Here is a 20,225-nt window from a genome sequence, read left to right as displayed (position 1 = left end):
TGTACATGGTACTCTACCCACTGCGCCACAGAGCCGACACAGAATGGGACGCTACGAACGCGCCTTATATCGTTGACTCATTCAAATTACTGCTGACGAGCGCTCTCTCGTCAGCAGTTGCCACAAGTGCAACAACATTAACGTAACGCAAACTACTTAACGTCGTGCGCCCCCGGAAATGCTCTGCATTTGATCGTGCCCCTGGTGAGGGGGATGTTTATACAGGAACTCCTACTTCTAGCGGACTCCTGGCGCCCTCTTTCTGCCATTGTAGAGACTATGAGGCGCTCTTCAAAGGGCGCCAGATTTGAATTCTACAAAATTTTAAAGCTATTGTTTCGTCACTTCAGTGTCCTAGCTTGTTGTCTCACCGCATATAGCAAGTTATGGCTAAGTTCCGAGTGAAACAAAGGCCGAAACGCAAGTTCTGTGGCAATCGGTACACGACGGACGACTCGACAAAGTGTGACGTGAACGTGGCTGTTTCGGCAAGCGAAGTGAAGCTGGGCCAGTTGGAGGAAGACTGTGCAGTGCCACCGGACGGTGTTGTGCTACAGGGGAGCAGGATTATAGATGTCGAAATTCTTTCTTCAGTTTTGGCGTCGCTGGCGTGCCCGGAATGCAAAAATATTTCACTGAAGCTTGAGGAGCGTTCACGCCAAGGAGTATGTTTTGCATAAGCCGTGGTATGTAGCGCATGTGTCTACGAACATTTGTTTTCCTCATCAAAAAAAGCAGGAAGTGCAGCGGAAAACAACGTTCGGCTTGTATACGCTATGCGCCAGCTGGGGAAAGGACGTACTGGTGCTGTGGCGTTTTCGAAGGTTATGAATATGCCACTGCCACTTTGTCATTCGGCCTATGACAAGGTTTCTTCCAAGCCCTGTGAGGCCGCGAAAATTGTCGCGTCAAAGTCAATGATGGATGCCGCTGCAGAAGTGCGCCAGGTTGTCGGCAGTAACGAGTGTGGCGTATCGGGTGACGGCACTTGGGAAAAGCATAGACACTCCTCTTTGAATGGTGGTGTCTCTATTATATCAGTGGACACAGGAAAGGTGATTGACGTGGAAGCAATGTCAACAAAGTGCAGGGCATGTGAAAATATGAAGAAGTGTTCCACAAGCACCGAGTTCGAAGAATGGAAGGCGAACCACACTGACTGCCAAGCCAACCACACAGGCAGTGCTGGTAGCATGGAGGCGGTAGGACTGTACCGTATGTTTGAGCGGTCCGAAACTACACGTGACTTGAAGTACATTGACTTTTATGGAGACGGCGACTCGAAAAGCCATGCGGCTGTCAAAGATATGTACGGAACTGGCTCTGTGCGCAAACTTGAGTGCATTGGGCACGTGCAAGAGTGTGTCGGATGCCGACTGAGCAAACTAAAAAAGACAACTCGTGGCATCGGAGGTAAAGGGAAGTTGACGGATGTTATGATCGATAGATTGCAAAATTATTTAATTAAGCGCCTCACGAGATCAGTACGTGGGGGCATTCGCAGAAACTGCCGTCGATGCGAATTCGACAGTGCTACGGCGGCTCTGCTCTGTGATATCCCTCCGACGGTCACGTGGTCAGCTTTGTGCACACAAAATCCACAAAATCCATCGTTTCGCGGCACTCGCTGAAACCGAAACTGCGACTGGCCGCATTTAAAATGTCTCTAATTAAACAACCGTCGCACGCTGAAGCAAATGAGGTTTCTACAGGTTATAAGTAGGTCACTAGCTACTTATCGCAACAAAAAAAACAAGATGCAAAGTTTTTGTTTACAGAAATGAAAGTGACGAAACACAGGGTCCATGCAAAAGAAAGCGCTACTTTGCCGACGCATGGTTCCTCACTCTCGCCATCGATTACACGCCGGCTGGGCTGCCCATGCGTGCAAGCAAAAGGATGAATGCAATCATCCCGTATATGCAGTTAGACGGCAGGCCGCGGAATCTTTACCAAAGGCACATTCACAAAACAACAAAACACAGACTGCCTAGTCTTCACTTTCGCTTGTGACAACTATAAGTTTAGAAGTGTTAAACCTAAGCCATTTTTTAAGTTTAACTTACACGATTTCCTCAGGGGGCGAAACCTCTGCTAAAGTGAGAAGTGGTCGCCGTTTTGGCACCGGTTGCCCAACTGCGTGGCGAACATAGTGAAAGCTTCTGGGCCGATGAACTCCAGACTGCATTTTCTGCAATCAAACCAAGTGTACCATGAAAAAAGAATTTTTTTTTGCTGATTTCTTGAATGTCTTAAACTATATGAGGTACTAACTCTAGAGAAATGACCAATTCGCTGCAACATTTTACACTTCAGGTGTAAAACATGAACAAAAAGCATTCAACCTCAGAAAATCGTACAATCGAATTTCTAAGCAAAGCCTTATTTCGCGTAAATACACTCTTGCGCTTCTAAAGATGTTCTGGGTGATGGGTGAAGTGGAAACTAATATTCAATATCTTGCCTAGATGTGTTTGGGTATCGTACTGGCCTTCAATGATTATTTTAAAGTAAACACACTGCCTGATGATTTAATGCTTTTTCTCTCTATGCACACCAGAGTTAACGTTCAGTTAGAGAATGCAAACAATAGGATTCCACAGACGTAATCAATAACGCCCTCGGGCATTTTCAACAAAGCGTGGAGGGCGCAAACTGTCTCAGTTGGCACAAATGTATTTGGAACTGTGTTCTGTACCCTGAGCACTCCGTTAATGAACCCGTGGGCAAACAGAGCTGGTTTTGGTTCACTGAATGTCGCTTTTGTTGCTACATTGAAGAGCACGCGCAGTCGGGCGGTATACCGCAGGGGATAAAATCCTTCGCTGTACGGCGAGTCGACTCTGAAAACTAATCTTTAGGGCAGTTTCATGGCACCATACTTCGGTGTTCACGAAAGTTTGAAAACTTTCTTTGCTAGCTCTTTACAATGTTCGCTTTGTTTTGAACATGTATCCGCCAACGTTGTTACAGGTTGGTGTCATTGTTAAGCAAAATAGCTATGCGGAGCGCACTTATCACATCGCAAAAGATGATTACACTTCGAGAGGTTACTTTCTTGGTATTGAACTGACAGTTATGAAAGCTTAAGAATAGTTTTAAGGTTCTTGAATTATATCAAACAAGTTAACTTGATTGATCCCGGTCCACTCACTTGGTTGAAGACCTGAGCCTCAGCAGAACCGTACCCAAATGTGTTATTCGCACGTCAAGTTTGCTGATAAACCTCATTTGATATCTGAGACAGGATGAACGCTAGAAAAAAGTTACGGGCGATAACTCTGAAGTTATTAAACTGATATGACGTACGATAATATTACATTGATTCTTAAAGTGCGACTTTTTGTCCGCCGTGCCTTGCAGATGTCGCTGTTACTGGTGATACATTCGGACAGCCGTACGCGTAGACTTTTGTTTGCCTTGCCGGATAAAGTGACATTATTACAGCCGGATCGTATTACGTTTTACATTGTACGCTTGCTACTACGGCTTAGGGGTCAGGGCTTGTAGGACGGTATGTATTGGTGATACAAAAAGAGCATACCTGCGCACAAGACGTGCGATGACGTGCGAAGGCACCCGTTATCACTAGGATCAACAGGAGAATTTCGAGTGTTAGCTGTGGTAAAGTTTGCCATTCTGTAGATGAAACAAAATGAACTGCAAGCCATCGGTGCAAGCAAACTTCTCTCTAATTGTTTGCAGCGACTGGGCGAGAGATAGGCCTCCTCCATCTGCAGAACAAAGATTGCAAAGGGCGTCAACGGGCGCTAATGCCGCCGCTACACATTGGAGCCGGAGCTGTGCGGAGCCAAGACGCAGCGAAGACGCGAGAACTCCGTGATCTATGACGACATACCGTGCGGCAGACAACCTCGTTGTCAGAAGAGGAGCAGGTGGAGAGGGCAACGTAGGTGTCTAGGACACAGCTTTCGTAATTTCAGCCTTATCATGCCTCACCCGAGCATGATTTCAAGAAACCTACTGCGTCGTTCTGAAGTCTAAGCCCACCCGTTTTGTCTCCAACCTTTGTGTGAAAACGTTTTCGGAGATTTTCAGATGCAGCTAGTACTAGTAGTTAAGTTCAACTCTCTGTTATAGACAACTGTGTTGCGCACTGTACGTGGTTGCGTAACAGCTGCACCGATGCCCATTTACGTGCGATATTACGTACTTTTGTAGCAGTGGCCTCATCAATGAGCGAACACGTCATAATAGCTGCATTTCTCGAGTTACTCGATAATGCTGAAGGAAGTAAGCGATTCGACAGTGGTACTCCTGGCACTTTGGTGATTTCCACAGAAAGAGACACCTTTCGACGCTAGTGATTCGTGAACTTGGCTGAGGGCACCTTTGATGCCACAGTGACGTAGATACGGTACCAAAACCACATCGACCAATTCAGGCTTATGGGAAAAATGAGAGAACTACATTCGTCTGATCGCTGTGGTGTCTCCATGAGGCATGTGTTGATGTCTATCTAGCTCAGATTACTTCGCATTGTTCGTAAGGAATATCAGTGGAATCGCAGCTGGCCGCATTCACCACATGTTGAGCATAGATTTGATATGCCTTGGTACAGTTGAGCGACAAGTTTCACAGCTAAGTTGAACCCATTCTCAGCAAAACCCCGTTTTTTTCGGATTGTGCACGTTGTAATAAATTCTTGATGAAGAACTTGGATTTGTAAGCTCGCGTAGCGATTTCAGAGATTTCTAGAGTAGCGGATATATATAGTTCGGGTAATTTTCTGCTTCACAACACTGCCCCGCCGTCTCTGAAACGAGGTTTTGCCCGTTGTCCATCTTGTGGCAGCAGTTAGGAACTAGCTCTATTTGGCTGCACATTTCCAGCAAGGCATTTCAGTTACAGCGGTAAGATTTCACCCAGCCTAAAATCACAACAGGAATACCACAAACACCTGACAAGAATTCCTGTCGTACGGCAAAAAAATTTGTTGGGATAACAGATGTCCCGTTGTTACGACAAAGCCATCTGTTCTGACAGTAGACATATCTTTCGTAACTACAAAGTCAAAGTTCTCAAGGACAAATATTCCTGTAGTCGCAATAGAACTGCCATTTACACTACTCTTCACAATGGGCCATAACATTCAATTCATATGCAACTGCTGATGCAACACCAGGATCACGATAAGACAGGAATTCGGCACGACCGAACATCAGAATCACGACAGCAATACGACACACGACAAAACCCCAGAATCACGACACTACAACGATACGGCAAGATGGCAGTATGACACGCGAAAATACGACGAACTACAGAAACTTTTCTTGTCGTCTTTTTCGACTGGGCAGGTTTGCCGATAACCGTTTATCTATATTAACAAAAAGACTCCAGTTCACCCTCATTCTACCATACTCCTCGATCAAAATAGCACCTGAATGGATGGTCGTGCCATGTCATATACACGCTATGGAGGCGACTAGAGGGTACGCGACCATGTCTATTGATTAAGCGGATGTACGGTGCTGATATGCGGCGAACAAGGAATGAGTGAATGCTTGGCAGTGAGGCCCGGAGTTTTCAAGGACTGCAGATTAAATTCCTGTGACTTGTAACGGCTGCTGGCATATCGTTGGGGAAGTTGTTTAATAAATATGTGCCCAACAATTGATTTCTTTATAAGCCCTGCACAAACTATCCGGTAATTTTGAGGGCGTGGTTTGCGCGGACGCGGCTCATTACTCCGGTCGCGATGCCATGGCCCTGATGGTAGTCAATCGGCAGGGTAATTTCATAAGCTCCGGGTCGGTCCGCACGAGCGAAGCGGTGGTGGGTGGAGAGGCGGCCATTTCATTGGCGATGACGGCCTCCGGAAAAATTAAATACGTGGTGAGCGACGCCGCCTGCTATTATAAATTACCCAAGGGGGCGCAACACCTCAGAGGTGTCCGCAATTTCGGGGACTGGACTTCACAATATTCAGGGGTCCGGCAAGGTTGATATAATATGGCACTTGCACACTCCCGCAAGGTTGGGAATGAATACGCGCATGACACCGCTCTAGGATGCTCAATCCGAGCTGGTGATGATCACAGCGCTCATTCGGGTAGGGATCGGCTGGTGTCCTTTTGAGACATCACTCATCACCACAGGTTCGAGCGGACCCGCTTCCCCCCAGCTCATTGTACCCTCAGTAAATTTCAATACGTGGCTTCGCGACTTCTGCAAACGAACTCGTACCTCAACCCGGCAGCGAACAGTCACTGCTACCATGGGCAATATTCTGAAAATGGCCACCGGTGTAAGGACAGTGCAGACCAAGCACACATGATGTTGGCCCGTCCACAGGCGATAAGGTTAGGTCGCCAAATTGCAAGTGATGAGCAATGGGAGACCGTATTGCTCAGCTCCGATCCAGCGGACGAAGTCGGGGCAGTTCAGCTGGCCGAAGACGCTGCCAGAGCCCAAGGAGTCTTGCCTGACGTCTAGAATAACTGGCTGTCAAGCAAGAAAGTTTTTTTCTCTCGCTCTCCCTTCTAAAATACTTTTGATCTAATTATCGATACTTACAATTTTCGTCATACTTATGAATCCTTATTTCGGCACAAACTATCCAGACATTTTGAGGACGTGGTTTACGCGGACGCGGCCGATTACCCGGGTAGCGATGCCATGGCCCTGGTGGTAGCCAATCGGCAGGGTAACTCCAGAAACTCCGGGTCGGTCCGCACGAGCGAACCGGTAGTGGGCGAAGAGGCGGCCATTTCCTTGTCAATGACAGCCTCCGCAAAAATCAAATACGTGGTGAGCGACTCTGTCTGTACTCATTACAGCAGTTTCCTGCCAGACAACGGCAAAGAAAGCCCGGGTATTACGCAGGCTTTTAAGGCCGACTGCTGGAGTGCCAAGTGAACATCTCGGAGAAAATATATTCATTCTATTCGCAACGCATATTTGCAACGCATTTGGACAATATAGCCTTTCTTTCGCTAGCAACTTGAGTTCCTATTCAAAATTTCATGCGCAACCTTGACGAGAACAGCGAAAGAGAAACATTGCTCCGTTTACAATGCTTGTTAACCAATTAACACCTTCGAACCTTTTAGCCACTTTGTAAGGCTCCAACTGTCCCTCTTCTGCTTCAATTGTTGTTTACAACAGTCTGAATGTTTCGGCATTTTTACAAAGCTTTTAATTTCGTACAGCACAAACATCTTATGGTAAGGTTACTTCACCTTGACCCGTGAATCTTAGTTCTTACATTTATAAAAGGTTTATTTAGCAGATGATAATTCCCTGCGGCCGGAGGGTGTCTATCAGTGCCAACTGCAGTAATTCTATTCTGGAGAGACCATTACGCCGGCGCCTAAATAGTTTTTTTATATTAGTTAACAATGTACCAAAAGTAATCTTAGCACACATCCGCTTCTTGCCGATAACGGTGTGTCGGCGGTTTTACCCTTACAACTGTGTTAAAAATACCAGAAATATATTGGAATATGTATGTATGTATGTATGTATGTATGTATGTATGTATGTATGTATGTATGTATGTATGTATGTATGTATGTATGTATGTATGTATGTATGTATGTATGTATGTATGGCTCGTCGGGGCATACATTTAAAATTTTGATCCTGGAACTGTCACGTAGGTCATCGAAAATGTGTCTTCCACATGTGTACGACCAACTTATCGCAGTTTGATCCATACTAGAACCTCAACGTTGTCTTAACCCACAAAGTAGCCTGGTTAGACCTTTTAGTGAAACCCAATTGTACACTCGTAAATCACTTGGTTTGGCAGAAGAAGGCCTATCTTTAAGCTGCGATTCCATACAACTATCGTATGGATCGTTCTCTTGCCGAAAACCAAAGTATGTGTCGCCCATGTGAACTTCCGACCGAGGTTCTTTATATAATCATACATAATCATATCTTTCAATCATATCTTTATATAATCATATCTTTCAAACAGAACACAATTCGTATATAACAACAATGTAACATCTTCAAGGACGCCGGTTTTTCAAGGTGTGCCACAAGGGAGCATTCTAGGGCCAATTTCGTTTTTAATTTACATGAATGACATTGTACATTGCACAGACCACGCCGCATTTGTTTGATAGGCTGATGATGCAACAATTTTATTACAGGAAATTCGAAAACAGAGATAGAAGTAAAGGCCAACAAAACGCTAACATAGGTGCTTGGGCCTCGGTAAATTCTTTAAAAATTAACCCTTCGAAAACACAAGTTATCTTGTACACGACTAAAGGAACAGCCGTGAAAAAACTGAATTTATTTCTGTCCTCTCAGCAGTTAGAGATGGCGGATTCCGTTAGTACTCTTGGCGTACATTTCTCGAAGCACCTTGCATAGAATGAACATGTTAATAACCTCCATTCAAAGTTGTTATCCGCAATTGGTGTCCTTGCACGTATGCGACGCATTCTCCCTATAAAGCTAGAAATCATGATTTACAATGCATTCGTATCATCGCTATTTCAGTACTGCAGCATAGTGTGGTATACTACTGGTGTCACAAATTTCCGCAAGCTGTATTTACTGCAGAAAAGATCCATACGTCATATTGCTCCGATCCAGCGGATGAAGTCGGGGCAGTTCAGCTGGCCGAAGACGCTGCCAGAGCCTAAGGAGACTTGGCTGACGTCTAGAATAACTGGCTGTCAAGCAAGAAAGTTCTTCAAAGTACCTCTTCAACAAAACACCTGTTTCCACTGTACGAAATTCTTCCTGTGTTTTGTTTGTATGATTATCGGTTAATGTTGTGCTACAAAGCTTTTGTTAAGTATGGTACCGATACCATAATAAAACTCGCAAAGCCTAAAGGCAACACCAGTATTCGCATAACAAGGCACAAAGAAATGTTTGCTGTATGCTGTACCCACACCTAGAACATCTTATGATGAACAATCTCTGCCTTACAAACTACCTTCCTTGCTAAGTTTATTATACCATGAAAATTTTGATCCGTCATATAACCCAAACTATCACATCAAACGCTTCGCCCAGCTCATTTCATCTCGGGAATGGTACATGCCTTGAACTTTATTCCCTTTTTTTTAGATTACTATGCCTATGAACGTTTCTGTACTATTTTTGCGTTATGTCACAAAAGTTTGTTATTACTCGATGTTATGTAACACTTGTCAATTTATTTGCATTCATTGTTCCTGTCTGATCATCATGCTGCTGTTTGCTAACTTGTAATGGGGTCGGGACCTCGTCAAGCTGCTCGAGCTTTTAGCCCCGTACTCCTCCTTTTCAAAGGAAAAAAAGCTGTTCGATTGATTGATTGATTGTTGTTTGATCGCTGAATAAAAAAATAACAACTAATAATTACTATCTGACGGGAAGCGGGCAATGTCCCCAGTCCTAAAAACCCGTTGGAGCTCTACCAGAAGCCATCCAAACATATTCGGTCTGGTTAAGAACTTGTGCTTACAACAAAGAGAGCAGTGCTTTAGCTGTCTGATGTATGGCTCGAGCTGCATGCGCTCGTTACTCGACCTAGTATATCGCTGCTTTCTGCCTACTTCCGAAGTAATATTATCGGAATCTTCAGTGTGCTTGTACCGACTGCAGAACGAAGGCTTCCCTTATGTCCCTCCAGCTGTCGTCTGTTGCGATGCCGTAGTCCACCTTTGGCTCCGAATATTTCCGAGTTCATCAGAAATTGTCAGAAATTACTAAGTGTACCTAAAACCATTGTACTTCTTATTTATTCCCACCGAACCATTCCCCATGTATCCGATTCAATGCCTCTTGTAGCCAGTGCTTGAGACGAATCTGAATGAATCACAAGTCCTGCTGACTCGGTGCTTTAGCTTACAATGCTGGCTTACCAAATCTCGGACGGACCAATTTTTTTTTCGCTTGCATTTAACGCTGAAACGTAATTTTCATGGTAATTTTCTGACAAGTGGAAATTCATTTCTTCTTGCCCACTCAGATACCTACTTTATACTGGAACCGTCAGGAAAAAAAAATGGCAATGACGGGTATTCAAATTTGTGTACCCCAATATTGTTTGGAAGGAGGAAGAACGAAACTAGTCGCGCACGTGTCACGAAGGTCCTCGATTCATAGGGACGGTGGCTTTTTTAACAAGGTGTGACCTTTGGCAAAGGCCTCAGCTTTATGAATGTGCATTCTTTCTAACTACTGGAATGACAACACTGTAATTTGTCATATCTGCACAGTGCACGCAATAGAAAATATAAGTAATTCTATTTCTTTAACAGTGTACATGTCGGTAATTTAAAGAAAAACACAAAAAACGAAAGAAAAACAAATCGCCTCATTTGTCTATTGGTAGCGAAATCTCGCGTTCATAGTCCGTCGGAGGAAACAATATGTATAAAAATACATACTGAAAAGAAGTAACGCAGTCTAAAATGTCTACCTAATCTAGCGCCCTCCCGCCCTTAAGACAGAAACCAAAAATATAAAAATACAGAAACTTCAAATGAAATAATGAAACCATACATGTGGATCTAAGCAAGCGCCCGTGCGCGAATACCTAAAGAAGAAAACATGAAGCATATAAGAAATAAAAATATCGAAAATATAATAAATGAATCACAAAGTTCTAATTCAGCACCGTCACGTTATTAGCTAAAACAAGCAAAAAGAAAACAGAAAATCCGCGTTCTTGGTTCTCGTGGGTGTTAAGTGCCACCAAGGAAATGTAAAATTGGTAAAAAGCGGCCTGGAGTGCTTACGCAGTACTATACCATTCTCATGGTTTTTCTAGCCTTTTTTTCTTGGAATAGGGTTGAGAGATACAGTGTGTGCGTGAAGCTAGAGTGTAGAGAAACATTTGAACGGAATCACAGGAGGGAGTATCAGGGTGGAGAAATATGTAAGGAGCTAGTCGAAATATGCGTATACGAACGCCTGTATATCAAATAATTTATGCGATGTACAGTCTGCAGAAAAACTCTGGATTCCACGCGGTCCAGCATTCGGTGTTCTTGCGGACTAAGCGCGCTTCGGCTCAACCAAAAAGCAAAAAGCTGTACAGGTAGTACGTACAGTTACCCAGTGTCAGAGTTAAGGAGGCCCGCAATCATTTCAAGATAATGCGCTGCGTTTTGGAAGCTGGTTGCGTGGAATTCAAACTTTTGCTCCCGACAGTACGTGCATCGTGCCCGTGGGGTTACTCCCCCGGGGATGGCACTGTTTGGAAATTTCAGAGTCATCTTGCGCTCGTTTCAGCACGCCGCTATCTTTTAAGCCATGATTACTCCACGTTAACTTCCTTCTCATTTTCTGAGTATCGTTTCTGGAATGACACTGCTACAGATTCTAAAGACGCACCCCTCCGTCTAGCTCACAGGCGAATTGTTCGTAGCTACTCAATCTGCCTATCCTGCCGCTAGCCCTTTCGCACTGATTTCTGCTGCGCGCTTCTCGTCTCTTGGAGCAGCACGGATGGAATGACGCTATTCCACTTCACAATGCCGCTCCTCGGAAAGGCAGCTTTTTTTAAACCCAGGCCTGCTAGCCCGTCTCTTGCCCTTTTCCCCTGACGACACCACTTGCGGGCTTATAATTTCTCGCAAACGCGCGGTGACAACGCCGCCGCAATAAGTGCTACAATCATCCCTTCCTCCTGCCCGGCTTGATATGGGCAGCTTTTTCTAGGCAAAACAGACCTAGCTTTTTCGGTACAAAATGGGCATTTTGCAAGCGTTCCTTCGCAAAACAGGTGCAGGATGATGGATGTGTTATGCATTCTGTGCTGTCCATGCACCGCTGCAAGAAAGACAGCTGAATATGTCGCCTCGGTAGCCTGTACTTACATTCTACCGTGTTTCTTACGGGTTTGTTTCGTTGATCGCCGCTCATGAGCCCACTGCTTTCAATTATCCTTCGGCCTGAAAATCACCCATATACCAGTATAGCGTATCCTGCTGTACGCTCAATAAAATAAACATTGTCTGACGCACGAATTAGTTGACACTGTAACGGAAATTACGGTGCTCCGCCACCCTCGAGTGCACGTATGGTCACATGGACCTCAATCTGAACGTTTTAAATGCAGAGCATTTCAGTAACTCACGATGTCACCCGCGTTGTCCCGTCGTAGTCCGCACCGCCGTTGTCCGTACCCCTCCCCCTACACTATATAAAAGAAAATACTATCCGGCGCCAGGTTTCGATCCCTCGACCCTGCGGGCGGAACGCAATGTACATGGTGCTCTCCCCACTGCGCCACAAAGCCGACACAGAATGGGAAGCTACGAACGCGCCTTATATCGTTGACTCATTCAAATTACTGCTGACGAGCGCTCTCTCGTCAGCAGTTGCCACAAGTGCAACAACATTAACGTAACGCAAACTACTTAACGTCGTGCGCCCCCGGAAATGCTCCGCATTTCATCGTGCCCCTCGCGAGGGGGATGTTTCACTGCGTCGCCATGCGAACAGTTTGCCACGCTTTAGTTTCAGTTCTTTCTTTGCTGAGGTGCCGACGAGCGGCGCCACCTCCTCGCACTTCGCCGCGGGAGGATCCGCGGCGGGGGCGAGAGAAGGCGCTGGCGTCTCCGCGGCCGCGTCTGCGGCCTCCGCGGGCACCGGCGCCGGCGCGGGGTCATCGCCCTTCTTTAAAAGTTTAGTTCGCACGCCACGCAGGAACAATTTTTCTCGCTGTCCTTCTTTATTTCCTTCCCATTGCGCTCTCCTCCCCATCTACCCCTACTACCGCTACTACCTTGGACGAAATACTATTTTTTTCTAATTTACAAGGCACAGATCTTGCAACTATTGTCCGTCGATAAAAAAGAGTTTCTATGTACACTTAAGTTTAACTACGTGCGTTTAAGCGAACCCTATATGACTGGTACCTTCTACATTCCCGTTCTGCCGACACAACAGCCTGGCTATTTCCACGTCCTTAATCCGTCGTAATGCACCTTAATCTATCTGAATTCGCATAAGTAATCTTATCTCACCCTACTTTAGCTTAAATGATCTGCGTTCACATTAAAATATCTTAACCAATGTTAATCTCACTTTGCACCAGCGTACTAATAATTGGTATCAATCACTAACTGATAATGAAGGACTTTCGTAAGAATTATTCATCTGTTATGCTCCGCTGACATACATTGGTTCGCGTATGGCCTTACTGGAATTTCTGTACTATTCGTATCGACCCCGGGGTCACTCAGGCTACCTTCCACTGAGACATAATGCGTTAGTCTTCATATAGAAAACGCATACAGCAGCATGAAGCCCCTGGTGAAAACAGCCGTGTGGCCCCAAAGACAGCCCGCTACTGCGATGTCCCATATTTTCATCTACTAGCGTAATTTTTAAAATACATTAGGGTATTCCAGAACCACGCTCCTTTATCGCATGATTCAGTGGTAAGCAGTAAAGAGCAACAGCTGGGTATATTTAAGGTTCAAGTGGACCAGACGTTAAAGGGGAAGATCTGATAACTTTGTGACGGTGTCACGGATTCTGCTTCCCAGCATAGCTTTTGCTTTCAGCTCTTTACCGGTCGCCTAGATTTTATATCCATGCATTCTACTGGGTTGTTTAAAACAGGCCAGGTAATTTATTTCCGTAAAACGTGTGGGGCTAATCTAAGGGGCAAAGGCGGTTCTTTTTTATAATAACACTACCGTAGTTGCTATGGTGGCAAGGGGGGTGGTTTTGGGACTCGCAAGTAAGAGGAAATTCTGAAGAACACGTTGGGCGATGTACCTCATCAGGTATGGGTTGTTCTGTAGCATACATCCACTATGTATGATAATTTTGGGACTCGCACGAGACAGAAAAACCCTGAGTTAAGCGTTGGCCAATATAAGTCTGCGAGTACGTGTTCCTCTGTCAGTATTGGGACTCGCGCGCAAAAAGCCATTCCAGGGAAGGAATCGCCATTGTACCACTGCGGTATTGGCGCCCTTATTTGGCTTGACATTTGTAACAGTGATACTATTTTAAGCGCTATATTGTAACCATTGTGTCAGCTTTGTACTCGCACGAGTAGAAAAACCCCCGGGGAAAGCGTTTGTCCTTGCACCTCTGTGAGTATTTGCTCCTTTACGGCTAAGCCACCCTGAGGGAGTCTGGGGCTCGCACGAAACGTAAAAGAGTGGGGTGACCGTTCTTCCAATAAAGCTCTGCCGGTATTTAATTTTTTGTTAAATTTACAATATTTCCGGTGTCCGCTGAGACCAATGCCGGTGGACTAGACAGAAAAACTGTACGTTAAATTCCTAAGGTCAGGCCAATGGATAAATGCGTCTTCCCAAGCACGAAACAAAAAAGAAATACCCGGAGTGAGCGTTGGTCCTAACGCCACCATGGGTTTCCGCAGCCCTCCGCATTGATGATGACAAATTTAGGGCTCGCCAGTAGGAAAGGAAAAATACCGGGGCGTTATCTGTATAAGCTTTATGCGATAATCAATTGATTGATTGATTGTAGGGTTTAACGCGCCGACGCAACGCAGGCGATGAGGCACGCCGTAGTGGAGGGCTCCGGATTAATTTTGACCACCTGGGGATCTTTAACGTGCGCCGAAATCTCGTACACACGGGCATTTTTGCTTTTCGCCTCCATCAGAAAAGCAGCCGCCGCGGCCGGGAATCGAACCCGCGACCTCGTGCTCAGCAGCGCAACGCCTTAGCCACTCAATATTTTCACTGTTTAAGCCACCAAAACGCTGCCCACCATTAGCGCAACCAATCCTTCAAGACTACCGAGGATTTCGTATTGTCATCATCATCAACATCAGCAGCAGCACCAGCAGATTTAGGTCCGCTGCAGAACGAAGGCCCCTCCCATTCACCTCCACCCGCTCCTGTCTTGCGCTTCGCGAGTCCTTTGCTTGCTTCCGAATGTTCTTAGTTCACCCTTACATCGTGTTATTGCCCCCCCGCCCCCCTTCTTCTAGACCCTATTCTGTTGTAGTCAATGGGTTCTCCTCGTGGTCCACCGGTTGTCATTTCATCTGACTACATGGCCAGACCAAGTACATTTCTTGTTCCTTATTGGAACTATGATATCTTCTACTCGAGTTTGTTCCCTGATCCTGGAGCCTCGTATTCATTCTGTCCCTCATGGTTACATCTTTCATCCTTTATTCCATGACCCCTCGAGCCGACCAAAGTTTGTTTCCAGTTGTGTAGTCTCGATCTATTTTTTTTTGTTTTTAATTTTGTGTGTAGGCGGCTGCAGTGAAGCGCTGCACATTATTTCTACCACCTGAGGATCTTTAACCGTCGCCAAAGACATGGCACACGGGTGTTCTCGTTCTTGCTTCCATCAGGAAAATGCCTGCAGTTGCCTGGAATGACCCTCTTCCTTCGGCTTAGCTGCGCGACACCTTCGCCACAAATTGACGCTTTCATATTCAGTTACTTGTAATGTACTTGCTGCATCAAGTGTAGTTAACCTGACTTAAACTACTGCGCCGCGCGGAGAAGGTTTCATATTCTAGTGTATCTTGAACGGCATGTCCACAAGGTTTCATGTATTCTCGAACGTCTCACTTCATAATCGCGTGCAGACTGACTGCACCTTTTTGTTAACTGTTTCATTCCCTGATTTCTCCGGTATACAGTGACAAAGCTATAGCAAGTACGCATCACTTTTGAAAATTAGGTTATTTGACCATCTTATTAGTGGACGTCCTTGTCTCGAGAAAAACCTTGGACTGAGCACGTCCGAACGCTACAAACAGTTGTCCAGGGAATACGTGAGGCCAATTAACCGCTAAACACAAAAAGTCAGAAAGGTCAGACGATGGTGTCTTACTTAGGACACAAGATTGGAGATTGGAAAATACAACCCATGGATACGTCCCTTGGAAAGATTATTGGTTGAAAACGACCACAAACCAAGAAGGAGATTCGATCTTTTCTTGGACTCACGGGTTATTACGGTGAATTTATCCCCAATTATGCAAAGATAGCAAAGTCTCTAACGGATATGACACGAAAAACGACACAAACATAATTTGAATGAAGTGATGAAACCGAACAAGCATTCTGCACCTTGCAACGGATGTTACCATCAGCTCCCATACTTCGTGCACCGGATATAAAGAGAGAGGTTGTGCTTCGGACACATCCGTCTGACAAAATCCTCGGCGCTGGTCTACTTCAAGAGAGCTCTGGTAAGAGGCATCCCGTCTGTATGACAGCCGAGCCCTTTCACCAAAAAAGAAACCATTCAACGAATGAACGGGAATGCGCGGGATTCCTCGGGGCCATTCGGAAGTATTACATCTACCTATATAGAAAAAGGTTCACCCTCCAAACGGACCATCAGCCTCTCCAATATTTGCAACCGCAAAACACATTAACAACGGTGTTCGTAGATGGACTTTACTCCTGCAAGAGTACTCATTTAGAGGGCAATACATCAAGAGGAGTTAAAACGTTGGCGGGTACTTTCTCACCCGTGTTTAGACTTCCTTCCCAGGACTTCCGCTGACCGTGTGTGTGTGTTTTTCATTCTAGTATCTACATCCGTACTTATCGTTTCCCCTTTTTTTTGAAAGTGTGGGTGCTTTCGCTCATGCAACTTTCTTATGTGTGGGTAGTGCAATGGAACAAATGGGCATGGCGTAGATGACCAGAGGCAACTGCGACGACAGATAAAAGCCGTTTGTAACAGCCAAAGGAAGAAGATGAAGACCAAGAAAACTGGCACATGGTGCATAGGACACGCACTACAGACAAGAAAGACGAGACAACCAATGTAGAACGCGGGAAGGGAATTGGTATTTTTTCACAATCTCTAGATTGGGGTTATTCGCTACGAATCCCGGATTACACACCCATTTTTATGGCCAATTTTTTAGCAATAGCTCTCACTCTAAGCAAAGTACCGCAACATGTTTCAAAAATCATCACATTATCCGATTAGATGACAGTAATATCGGCATTGGGTCCACAGCTACCATCTTCCTCCATGAGGAGAGCAGTAAAATACTTGTAAGAAAGGGCGTCCGACAAGGAGACACAATCTCTCCAATCTTATTCACAGCATGTTTACAAGAAGTATTTAGAACGTTGGATTGGGAACAGGTGGGAGTTAGGGTTAGTGGGGAATACCTCAGTAACCACAGATTTGCTGATGACGTTGCCTTGCTAAGTAACCTAGGGACGAATTGCAAAGCATGCTTTCCGCACTTGACGAACAGAGTAGAACCGTGTGCCTGAAAATTAATATGCAGAAAACCAAAGTAATGATCAATAACTTCGGGACAGCACAGCAGTTTGGCATTCGGGGCGAGGCAGTGGAAGTGGTAAGCGAATATATCTACTTAGGCCAAGTTGTGACCTCGTATCCAAACCATGAGGCAGAGATAATTAGAAGGGTCAAAATGGGGTGGAGTGCATACGGCAGACATTCTCAGATAATAAATAGCAGCCTACCATGGTCCCTGAAGAAAAAAGTGTATGACAGCTGCATCTTACTCGTACTCACCTACGGGGCAGAAACTTGGAGGCTCACTAAGAGGGTTCAACTTAAATAGAGGACGACTCAGCGAGCAATGCAGCTGAAGATGGTGGGTTTAAAAATAAGGACGAGATGAGAGCGGAGTGAGTCAGGGAACCAACACATGTTAAGGACATAAATTAAGAAGAAATGGGCGTGGACAGGGCATGTAATGCGAAGGCAAGATAACCGGTGGTCATTAAGGGTAACCGCCTGGATCCATAGAAAAGGCAAGCGTTGCATGGGGCCGCAGATAGTTAGATGGGCAGATGAGATCAAGAAGTTTGCGGGGACAAATTGGTCGCAGTTAGCACAGGACCGGGGTAATTGGAGAATAATGGCAGAGGCCTTTGCCCTGCAGTGGGCGGAGATAGGCTGATGATGATGATGATGATGATGATTATTATTATTATTATTATTATTATTATTATTATTATTATATCGGCATTAACTTCCTCTTCCGACTCTCCATTGTACCGCACACTATTATTTTTTGTTCCTAGGCACGCCAAGGAGGTACGCTTGTCTTGGGTCCCTGGCCATACGGAAATCAGGGGCAACGAGCTAGCAGACCATTTAGCTAATCTCGCTGTCACAGCTCCCATTCAATTCGGAATTCGCAATCTCGCTCTATTTGCATCTTCAAGATTAAGACGATAGTGGCATTTAGACGCTACTCGTTCAGACCCACTTTTATCATTTGAAGAGTGCCAACATTTTAAGTTCGGGTGGAATGTTCATTTTTGTGGTTCTCGGCAATGCGAGGTGACCGTCACCGAGCTGCGCTGCAGGATTCCAAGGCTTAATTTCTATCTGTTCAGATAAGGACTTTCACCTACAGACTATGTGTGTGGTGCCAGGTCCCTGAAACAATCGAACATTTTTTTCTCGACTGCCGCCGTTTCTGAACAGCTAGAGAACTGCTTTTGAGGGACCCAATTAAGCGTTTGGGGTTGACTTTTTCAATTCCACTTATATTATCTGTTGGCGCATCAAATTTGGGGTTTGCAAGAAGGGGTATATATAACTGCAGTATAAATTTTCTTTCTTTTTCAGGTCATTTGAATTGCTGAAGGGTGCCAATTAATGGGTAATTCGTTTTATTCATAACTAAGTTTCCTTTTACAGCCTGTTTCCGGAAATAATTTAGTATTTTGAAGTTCCCACGTACTTAACACCGATTTAGCCCTGGCCAATTCCCCCTTGTGGGTACGTGCCAAAATCTTTTAGGACATCATCATATCATCATCATGATGATAAGAGGTAGGAGGTGTCGAGCAGAACATAGAGTTTCTTAGTAAGTATATTAGAGAGGAAACTGCGCCTCGTAAGCCATGTCTTCGGGGGGGTTCATAGAAAGACCCCCCTTTTTGGCTTGGGCTTGGCATGACAATTAGATTCTTAAGCGGTTTTTGGGATTTGCTTTCTTCACTATGGATTAACACGTTTACGAGCTACAAGGAAGCCGAAATCCTCCCGTTTCTGTGGTAGCCGTGTTCAGTGAAACAGCAGGCAATGCGTTATCGCACCTGACGTTGCTTATGCCGCAGTTGAAGGACGCATGACTGAGCGGGTTATATGCCGCCGCGAAAGTTGTAGCCGACGAAAAGAGGAAACAAAACGTACTTTGACGAAGACAAGATAGGGCAGATACGGGCGCTTGTATGCGTCCTATCTTGTCATCGTCCACGACTGTGTAACGCCACGTTTTCGTTTTTCTTCTTAAACTATAGTTGGCGATCGGTGAACCGGTTCACCACGAAGGCAACGTTTTAATAGGCACGATCAAAAAACTTTCAAACTTATTATTTGCAATAATGGTAATATTAATTAAATCAGAGTCTCTAATGAGTTCCCCCCCCCCCCAATATTAACTTTGTTCGTAACTACAACCTTGTTCCTGCGGAATAGCAGGCACAACCGTTCCGGCAAAAATACGTTTTACTTCCTTTTTCCTTCGTTTTAAGCAGCCTGTTTTTATTTTCCTCTTACTCAATTGCACACTATTCGTCGCGCTTTTGTGGCACTTTGTTTAGGTTGGCTGCCACTAAAACGTTTCAATCCAAGCCAATGATGAAACTAAGACGAGCGCGATGTATAATGGCGGCCCATGACGACACAGACGGCATTGATGTGATCCGCTTAGACGCTAGCGCCAGATTCCTCTCTAGTGTATACTGTAAGAAACTTTACGGAGCACTGTAGAAGACGAGAGCAGTCGTCGGAATTACGCTCCCTCGTCGGACGCACGGTTGGAGGGACGATACACTGCGGCAGTCGACCGGACTGCCAGTTCTCAAAGCCGACACCACTACACTGGCGTCGGCCTTGAGCGACGCTAGTTCTTGATAGGCCGTCGCCATATCAAGGGCGGCCAGCCATTGTCCTCACTGGAAATACCGCTAACAATTCACCCCCGCCTGCCATGACACCACCCACGTGCGTTACGTGCTCTGCAGGAGAGGCACTAAACAATAACCATCTACTCTGGACGTGCACAGAACTGCACGCAGAGCGCATCTCTTGCAAAGCAAGCAGCGACACGTGTTTGCAGGACTTGCTTTGCCCAATCGCAGCCACAGCCAAGCATGTGTTCGCCTCATTGTGGGACTTCGCTCTCACCACCGGCGTCCATTGGCGCATGTAAACTTGTTAGGACTTCTTTGACGCGATCGTGCTCCCTCCCTTCCCCCCCCCCCCCCCCCAATAAGTGGTGTCGCCATCCTTATGTTAATAAAGTTTCTTGAGTCATTCATTGATTC

The 20,225-nt window shown here is 45.5% G+C and overlaps 1 pseudogene; it reads left to right on the top strand.

The window, feature by feature from the left end:
• Positions 1 to 386: 386 nt before the first annotated feature.
• On the top strand, positions 387 to 3,407 carry LOC144149285 (uncharacterized; annotated as a pseudogene).
• The last annotated feature ends 16,818 nt before the right edge of the window (positions 3,408 to 20,225 follow it).

Source organism: Haemaphysalis longicornis, unplaced genomic scaffold (assembly GCF_048455015.1).
Source record: "Haemaphysalis longicornis isolate Haplotype H1 unplaced genomic scaffold, Haemaphysalis longicornis Haplotype H1 scaffold_1, whole genome shotgun sequence".
In the NCBI taxonomy this organism is placed as follows: Eukaryota; Metazoa; Arthropoda; class Arachnida; order Ixodida; family Ixodidae; genus Haemaphysalis; species Haemaphysalis longicornis.
Note: the sequence above shows the minus strand (reverse complement) of the source record. Positions and strands in the feature narration are given on the sequence as shown.